Below are 9,791 nucleotides of genomic sequence, written 5' to 3' on the forward strand. Positions count from 1 at the left end.
ATCTGTTTAACGACATCAAGTAGAGGAATGTTGACTTTCACTTGTTTCAACACCTCCAGGATATCCTGAGAGTTAGAGAGAGGTTTTGGTGAAACCAACCGTTGGGGGAATGGAGCAACTGGCTTCTCTAGAAGTTCTGGTTCTACTTTTTGTGGGGCATCACTGGATCCATCATTGTTGTCCTCTTTTGGTTCTTGGGGCTTTTCGGGCCTAACCGGAAGAGTTTTATCAATGATCTTCCCACTCCTAAGAGTGGTGATGGATTTAGCATGCCCCATCTGATTTGGAGAGCTGGGATCATTATTCTCGTACTGCGGTTTAGGATTGGGGAGAGGTTGTGCAGGAAGCATCCCCTTTTCTATAACCGTCATACGAGAATCTATCTTTTGCATAAATTCTGTGATTCCTCGCATTGCCTGAGCCAGCTCTTGTATGGGATTTTGAACCGGTTCCTCTTGAGGTTTCACTTGATTTGGATTTTGATTGAAGAAACCTGGAGGAGTCGCCGTTTGTCCATTTCTCCAACTGAAGTTTGGATGATTTTTCCAGCCAGGATTGTATGTGTTGGAGTTAGGTCCAGTAAAAGGTCTTTGATAATTATTTACGGCATTGGCTTGTTCATTCAACACTCCTCGAAAGGCGGGTATTGTAGGACAGTTTTCAGTTGTGTGAATGTTGCAATCACAGATGCCGCAAACAATTTCATTGACCTTATCCTTCTTTCCTTCCATGGCCTCAACTTTCCTTATGAGCGTAGTCACTTTACACTTGAGATCATCCTCTTCTTTCAAGAGATATAATCCACCTTTTTCCTTTAATTGAGTCGGCCTAGACGTGGTGTTCGCCATTGGGTAATAGTCCCATGATTGTGTTTTTTCAGCGAGACTATCGAGGTAATCCCATACCTCGTCAACATCTTTGTTGATGAACTCTCCATTACACATTGTCTCGACCATTTGGCGCATGGAAGATGTCAGTCCATCATAGAAAAAATTTGTAATGCGCCATGTTTCAAATCCGTGTTGTGGGCATGAACTGACCAAATCTTTAAACCTTTCCCAACATTGGAAGAATGTTTCATCTTCCTTTTGGGCAAAGTTCATGATCGCTTTTCTGAGGGTAATTGTTTTATGATGTGGGAAGAATTTTTTTATGAATTCCCTCTGCATATCGTTCCATGTGCCAATGGATCTAGGACGCAGTGAATGTAACCACGTCTTAGCTTTCTCTTTTAAGGAAAAAGGAAAGAGTTTCAGCCTAATTGTATCCTCAGATACATTAGGAAAACATAATGTAGCTATAATCTCATCGAACTCTTTCAAATGTAAATATGGACTTTCTGATTCAAGTCCATGAAATTTGGGAAGGAGTTGGATAACTCCTGGCTTGATGTCCATTTGTCCTGTATTTTCAGGAAAAATCATGCATGAGGGCATACTCACTCCCGCCGGTTGTAGATAATCTCGTAAAGTACGAGGCGGGGGTGCCTGTTGCACCTCGTTCTCATCTTGGGTATCCTCCACCCTGGGTGGAAGTGGAGGAGGTTGGTCTTCAGCCATAACCTCAGTTAACTCAGGGGATTTCGAGCGGTGTCTAGTCCTGCGATGGATAGTCAACCCCTCAACCAATCCTCCTTCAGTCAAGAGACGTCGAGTGTCGTCACGGGCCCACTTGGGCATGAAAACACTCGCAGCCCTCAATTAAGAACTTAACCCTAGGAAAATCTAGCAAGAAAGAGGGAGTTGGAAAGAAATTACCAAATTGGAGTCCTGAGTTAAAACCTGCAAAATAAAATAAGTTAGATTCTAAAAAGAGAAGAACAATTCTTTAAAAGAAAGATAGAAGTGAACTAGCTTCTAAAAGAAAGAATTCCTAAAAGAAAGTGAAAATTTCTAAAATAAATTAAGAGAGTCCTAAACTAAAAAGTAGATTACTAAAAGAGAATTGAAAAATAGAAAGTAGGGAAGGAGCTTACCGAATTAGAGATTTCTATCTTAAAGGCCTACAAAATAAGAAGGTTAGTTTCTAAACAAAAATTCTAAAACTAATTTAAGAAACAAATTAGATTTTAAAAGAGTTAAACTTAGAAAGTTACTAAAATAAAAATAGAAAGTTAATTTCTAAAAAGGGAAAGAAATAACCTAATTTCTAAAAATAAACTATTTCCTATAGAAGGGAGGATACTAGAGTTAGAAAATTTCTAAGATTTAAACCTTAATTCTAAAAACAGAAAAAGTAGAGAAATTAGGAAGGAATTACCAATTTAGAAACTTATGTCCAAATCCTATAAAACAGGAAACAAGTTAGTTTTGAACTCAAATAAAAATAAATAAATAAATAAAAACTAAGGTTAGTAAAATCCTAATCTTAAACTAATCCTAAAACCACTTAATTTCAGAAAATCGTAATCGTCAGTCCCCGGCAACGGCGCCAAAAACTTGTTCACTCCCCAAGTATAGGGTTGTGATGTAGTAATAAACTCGGTAAGACCGAGGTCGAATCCACAGGGACTGAAACTTGTACGTTTCCTGAAACTAGGTAGAAATAGAACTAGACTAAGATGTGATCTAAACCAATTAGAATTTAGCAAATAATTGTGGAATAATTATCTAAAACTTTAAGGAATTCAGAGGAAGAAAACTAGGGATTCAGAGGATCCACTTGTAGAGATCAGGAAGATCTTATGCCTGCATCAATGTTTATGGAATTCAAACTGAACTTACTTGATCTGGTTTTCAAGAGATGAAAGGTATATGAATTAGAATGGATTCCATCATCTAACCATGCCCAGGAGACAAAGCAAACAACAGGATTAAACTAATTACCAACCAATCAACAATGTATGAGGATCAGGAAGGGTACTGTCATCCTACCATGCCCATGGAGCAATGATGAACAACAGGGCTTCCTGACTTCATAAACATAAAAAAAAGGAAAGAAATATTCAAAGCCCTTGCAATCCCATTGTAATTTCAGTCACAACAGACCATTAAAGGCTAGGAAAAATATTCCTATAAAATTAAATCAAAAATCTCTTCAATCTAATCAAAAGGCACAAGCAACATCTCTCCCATCAGGCTACAAGCTTCACCTCTTAGCCCTAGCTAAGAGGTTCAGCCGGACATGGATGGCTGGAAAAAATAAATAAATTAAAATACAAACAAGAAGAAAAAGAAACCTCTGCCTTTGCCGACGCCCACCTCAAGCTTCCTTGCCAAACTCCCACGTTGAAACCTTCCTGTTGCCTGTCTCCTTCCAGATTCACCGTCCAATACTTTATCCAGCCAACGTCCAGCAGCAAAGCTTCTGCTCCCCTTTTTTTTCTTTTATCCTCAGCCGTGCACAGCAGCAGCAGCCCCCCGACTGCACTCTCTTCTTCACGTCCTCCTTTCTTCCCCCAAACCGAGACCTCCTCCAGCCTCCTTTCTTCCGTCCTCTTATACAGGACTGTCGTCCGGGAGTCCTACCCGGAATAGGGTGCGAAGACACTCCTCTTTACGCAGCCAGGCGCGGCAGCAGCGTGCGCAGCAGCAGAAACGCAAAAGGCACTTGCGTTTGGATTGAAATTTTGGGACGACTGATCGTCCAAACTCGGAATCTGACTTCTTGGTGGGGGTCAGGACCACCTGATCGAGCATGCGGACGGTCCGGATCATGGATCCGACCGTGCCCTTGATCATAGAACAGCCCACAGCGTCCGGTTTTCACGGACGCAGGGCCTGCGAAAAGCTTTCGCTGTGTCTTGGTGGGGCTCAATACTGACAGCGATGGAGAAATCCACGCCGTCCATCGGTTTCCTCCCGAAATTCTGGTCGGGAACGGATGGTTTCTGCCTTCCGTTGGTGCGACCCACTTGATCAGTCTTACAACCGTTCGACCTGTGTTAGAATGTTTAAGATGCCATTGTCGCTGGTATTTTGAAGTTCATCCACCTAGGCATTGGTAATGTGGACCAATATGATCTAATGGACGGTTTAGATTGGTCTTTGGAACCGTGATGGCGGCCCACTACAGCGAACCGCGATCCCTGTTTCTTCCGCAGAAGAAAAATTCGAATTGGAGAGGGAGACTCGGTCAAACGTGTTGCCGTGCACGGCTAGTGCACCTATGCTGTACATGTGCAATGCACATGTGGGTCCCACGCTGATGTATATGAGAGATCAGCTCCGACCAACCTGGTTGCCACATAATTTAAACGGTTGACACCAATCTTGAAGTATTTCGAGATAGCAGGCGGGCCCCAGATTGATAATTTGTGGGCTGATCTGTCTGTTGAGACATTTCCACAAAGATCCAATGGCTGATTTTTGACGTGTACGGTTAATTTATGGTCTTCAGGCCATGTATGAAGTTTTGAACCAAGCAGATGGCGGAAACCCAATGATCTTGCATTTTGGCTGACTTTCAGGCCGCTTGAGCTTCAGTTTCTCAATTTTCGCGAACCCCAGGAGTGTAATTCCGTTGATCCTGGTCCCCTGGAGTCCGTCCCTTGCTCTGATGACTTCAGAGTGTCAAATTCATGCTTTTGATACTATTTTTCAGTCCATGCTCCTGATTCCACCTTGCAACAGAAACATGATTAAAATGAGATATTAAATGGTACCATGTTCATAAATCTAGGCAACAACTGGGTCCGATATGCAATATTTGACCCTCAACACACAGCCATTGACAAGCCTAAAGAAGATCTCTGATTTGGGAGCTCTGCCCGATCTACCTCTGAAAGCGCCAATCCTTACTCATCGGCGTGTCAATCCTCTCAAACCTTATTCAATAATAGATGACTAATCGTTACCAGCTTCCGCATGGGCCATGTCGATCATCAGGTACTTCTTCGACCAAGGTCGTATCTTCTTTTGAAACCTACTTTAAAACGAAGTACTAGCACGGTCTCACTATTGATGACTACTCAAAAGAGATCGAAGAGGGCCTAAAAAGTCACCAGGAAGCCAATTTTATTATGTGTTAGAATAAATGGTGGCGAGATAGAGAGAGATTGAACAATCCTGATCTTCCTTTCGATGTGAAGTACCTCACTCCTTATCATCCATATCTGCCACCATTCCCTACTTTTACCTAACCACTGGTGACTGTAATGAAAAATTCCTAAGCCGTTAGAGATTGACCCGTCATCTACGCTATTCGATCTGACCTAGGTGGAGATCACTCGCTCATATATCTAACTATGTTAATTTCCTGCTCTTGCATCCATTGACCTTTTTTTGTTCTTCGTATAGTTACTGGGGAGTTGATAGCTACCGAGAAATAGTTAGTCATGGCCCAGCCTCAACAACTACAGCTATAACAACAACAACCATCAAGGGTCACTAACCCTGTTATTACTAACACTACAAGAAATAGGCCTTTTACCGATGAAATTATTGCTGACGAATTCATTTTCATTAGTAAAACACCACTTTCACCGATGAAATTATTTTTCCTCGGTAAAAAAATTTTCCCGACGATGGTACACCACTTTTACTGACTAATTATTTTTCGTCGGTAAAAAAACTTTTCCCGACGATACTACACCATTTTTTGCCGACGAAATCAATCATCGGTAATAATATTTTTACCGACGAACCGAAACCGTTGGGAAAAGATTCCCCACACGACCAAAAGAGTTCCCTCCACCAAAAACCAGACACTTTTACCAATGAAATTATTTTTCGTCAGTAAAAAAACTTTTCCCGATGATGGGTTTGTCACTAAAAATAAATTTTCCTAACGAACCAAATAGTCTGTCGGTAAATGTTTTCCTGAAGGATGAAAATCATCGTTAATAATGTTTTTACCGACGAAATCAATCTTCAATAATAATATTTTTACTGACGAACCAAAACCGTCAAGAAAAGATTCCTGTCATGACCAAAAAAGTTCCTGCCACAAAAAACCGGACACTTTCACCGACGGAAGTTTTTTTCGTTGGTAAAAAAACTTACCGAGGATTATTTTGTCACTATAAATAAATATTCCTGATGAACCAAATAGTCCGTCGGTAAATTTTTTCCAGATGTATGAAAACCGTCGGTAATAACCGTCGCTAATGTTTTTTACCGACGAACAAAAACCGTCAGTAATAATCCCCTGTTTTTTACTGATGAACAAAAACCATCGGTAAAGGTAGTATGTTTGTATGTATATATAGTTTTTATATTATATGAGTGGAATTTTTTTATATAATTAAAAAGTAATATTTAAATGATTTGTATTATCACATGAAAAAGAATATTGAGAAGTTTAAAAATTTTAATAATGTTTTTTGAAAATTTTTAAAAACAAAATGATGGTTTGGAAGAAAAAAAAAATCGGCATTTTGAAATTTTTGAAAAAAAAAATAAAATATGAGAAAATTTTTGAGATTTTGAAAATAAAAAATCAGAATTTATATTTTAAATGTTTATTGAAATATTTTATAATAAAAATGATATTTTGTTAAAAGTTTTCGAAGAAAAATTAACAGTGAAAGAATATACATTTTGAAAAATAATGTTACTTTTAAATGGAAATTGAAATTTATCTGCGAAAAAAAAATTCCCAAAATATTTGGCACATCTGCTAATTGAACCTTTAAAAATTCCCAAAAAATTAAAATATGAGAAAAATTTTGAGATTTTGAAAATAAAAATTCAGAATTTGTATTTTAATTTTTTTTTGAAATATTTTAAAATAAAAATGATATTTTGTTAAAAGTTTTAAAAGAAAAATTAAGAGTAAAAAAATATACATTTTGAAAAAAATTGTTATTTTTAAATGGAAATTGAAATTTATCTGTGAAAAAAAAAATATTACCATATTATTAGGCACATCTACTAATTGAACCTTTAATCATTTTTGGACAATCTAATCAATCTAGATTGATGAGTAAATAACTTCAAATGTTTGAATCAAATTTCACTAAAATTGTTGATCAGTCTTGTTTGCCCAATATCTTGTCATATGTAGCCTGATCAAGGTGAGTAACTAGTCAAATTGAGGGTATTGATCAGTAAAATAGAGTGATTGGACCAGACATGTAAAATGGGCCAAATATTCTGGTCAAAATTGTGACCCCACAGAAAAATAGGCTAATTATTGTCGAGAGTGTTGGAGATGCCAAAGCCCACATTGTCACCATTGCCTGCGGTGCTAACCATGCCTAAGGTCATATTGCCACCACTACCATCCATCCCAACCGTCCCGACCCTCCCTTACATCCCAACCCTTCTTTCAGTCCCATCCATCCCTCCACCACCATCAGGCACTAGTCCATGATGGCCCACCTATTATACTACACTCCATGTTGGTGTAACATTAAGTTGTAGTGGAACATCAATAACACCATTTTTAGTAGAAGTTCTTTGATTGTGAGAGAGTGTTACGTGGGAACTAGTATTGCATGTGTGAGATCTTTGTTGGCACGTGTGGTGCCACTGCCACGTTTGTTTATTATTATTATTATTATTATGTATTTAGGAGGATTTGTGATTTTTATTAGATTTGCAGTTTAAGATTCATAATTTCTGAGTTTTGATTAGCTCACATGTGTGGCACGTGTAAAAGATCCAAGCTGCCAATCAAGTGCGGTCCCACCATGCAAACTCTCCCGCATAAAAGCAAGCAGCTCCAAGGGACGCGGATTTCCTCCGAAAGCCTTTGATAGGAAGTTATACACTGCGATGCTGGGTGGGGCCCACCGTGATGTTTGTAAGAAATCCAGTCCATCAATCCGTTTCGAAAGCTTGTTTTAGTACACCCAACAAAAAATGAGGCGGATCCAAAACTCAAGTTAGCCACACTAGAGGTAAAGTTGGAACTCGTCCAGCTGCAAGGATAAGCTGAGCTAAACTTCCAAGAACAATGGACAGCTTCAAAAGGTCAAGTTGTCCCAAGCTGTCCATTTGTTTCTAACTTTGGAGTTCACGTCCATGAGTAGACTAGATTGATTTTTCAGCCAGGGCATCTGCACATTGTGATCACCTGATGGATGGCTTAGATCTCACATATTAGTGCCAAGTCGGCATGTGGTGGCGTTTAAATAGGCTGACTTATAGATGCACGGCTCCTTGACCACCCAAGGATATGCATGGAATAGTTGAATTTCCACTCCGTACAAGTAGGGCCCATTTCTCATGAATCTAAGCTGTTGGTCTTAAATGATCTTACTGCAGATGGGCCATGTACCAAAACCATTATTTATGTGGCAATCTGAACCCACTGATTGGTTGTCTGTAAATAGACATCATTAATGATGTAGAGATGATGTAGAGCGGGTCGCGGACACTTTCAAAGCTAAGATGGATTAAAAAAAAAAAAAGTCCCGACAAAGTGGGGATTGAACGTCCACCATTAAAAATAACATTCATAGAAGTTTTAGATCAAGTTGATGTTTATGTTTTCTCATCATTCATATCTTTTTGATATTCTGAACATGTTGGATGTGAAATAAACATTACTGTGGGCCCAAGAAAGGTATCAATGGTGGAAATCATTATTCCACACTATTTCGTGTGGCATGGTACACTTGAGTTTTGGATTTATCAATAATTTGGGATCAACCCACACCGTTCATCTATTCTTCAAGATCATTTTAGAGAATTATCCAAAAAATAATCATATCTAAACATTAAATGGACCACACCACAAATAAGGGGGACGGATTGGCTACTCCCCCTAACACCATCCAATGGCTGGTGGTTGGTGCTCTGTAGGCCCCACCATGATGTATGTGTTTAATCTATACCGTCCATCTATTTTTAAAGATCATCTTATGGCATGAGACCAAAAATGAGGCATATTCCAATATGAAATGGAACACATTATAGGAAACAGTGTTGAATGAGCGTCAACCATTTAAAACATTTTGGGGGCCATATTAGTTTTGGATCGAGATGATTTTTGTTTTTCACCTTCATCTAGGCATATATGACCTAATAAACAGATTAGATGTCAAATAAACAGTACAGTGGGCCTTACGAAGATTTTAATGATGGATATCCAATCACTATTGTTTTCATGTGGTGTGGTCCACTTGATATTTATATACCTCTCATTCCACCATGATGTATGTTTTATATCCACACCTTCCATTCATTTGGAGAGATCATTTTAGGGCAATATCCAAAGAATGAGTTAAATCCAAAGCTCCAGTGGACCCCAGCACAGAAAACAGTGGGACAGTGACGCCCACCATTAAAAAAACTTCTAAAGGCCACAAAAGTTTTATATCAAGATGATATTTGTGTTTTCCCTTATTTCATGTATTTTTTAACTTTTGAATAGGTTAGATTTCAAATAAACATTATGATGGGCCTTAAGATAGTTTCAACAGTGGGAATCACTCTCCCCGATGTTTTCTGTGGTGGGGTCCACTACAGATTTATATCTGCCTCATTCTTTGGCTCATGACTTAAAATGATATCTCAAAATGGATGGACAGTGTGCATATAACAAATACACCAAAGTGGGGCCCTCAAAACTTGGTGACGTGAGTGAAAGTAGGGCATCCAAGAGACGCCCTACAAATTGGCTTCTCTCTCTCTCTCTCTCTCTCTCTCTCTCTCTCTATATATATATATATATATATATATATATATATATATATATATATATATATCTCACACCTTCTCTTTCTCACACCCTCTCCCTCCTCTCTCTCTCTCTCTCTCTCTCTCTCTCTCTCTCTCTGTGTGTGTGTATCCCTCGCAGCTTCTCTCTGTCTCTCTCGCATCCTTTCCCTCTCTCTCTCTCTCTCTCTCTCTCTCTCTCTCTCTTTGATCTCTCTCTCCTGTCTTTGTAAGGTCACCTGATGG

General features: G+C 38.9%; 1 non-coding gene across 1 annotated transcript; it reads left to right on the top strand.

Moving 5' to 3' along the window:
* The first annotated feature begins 1,014 nt into the window (after positions 1–1,014).
* LOC131221833 (small nucleolar RNA R71) lies at positions 1,015–1,121 on the top strand. The gene has a single exon (XR_009159612.1). It is a non-coding gene; the product is annotated as a small nucleolar RNA R71 (small nucleolar RNA).
* The last annotated feature ends 8,670 nt before the right edge of the window (positions 1,122–9,791 follow it).

Source organism: Magnolia sinica, chromosome 1 (genome assembly GCF_029962835.1).
Source record: "Magnolia sinica isolate HGM2019 chromosome 1, MsV1, whole genome shotgun sequence".
NCBI classification, from domain to species: domain Eukaryota; kingdom Viridiplantae; phylum Streptophyta; class Magnoliopsida; order Magnoliales; family Magnoliaceae; genus Magnolia; species Magnolia sinica.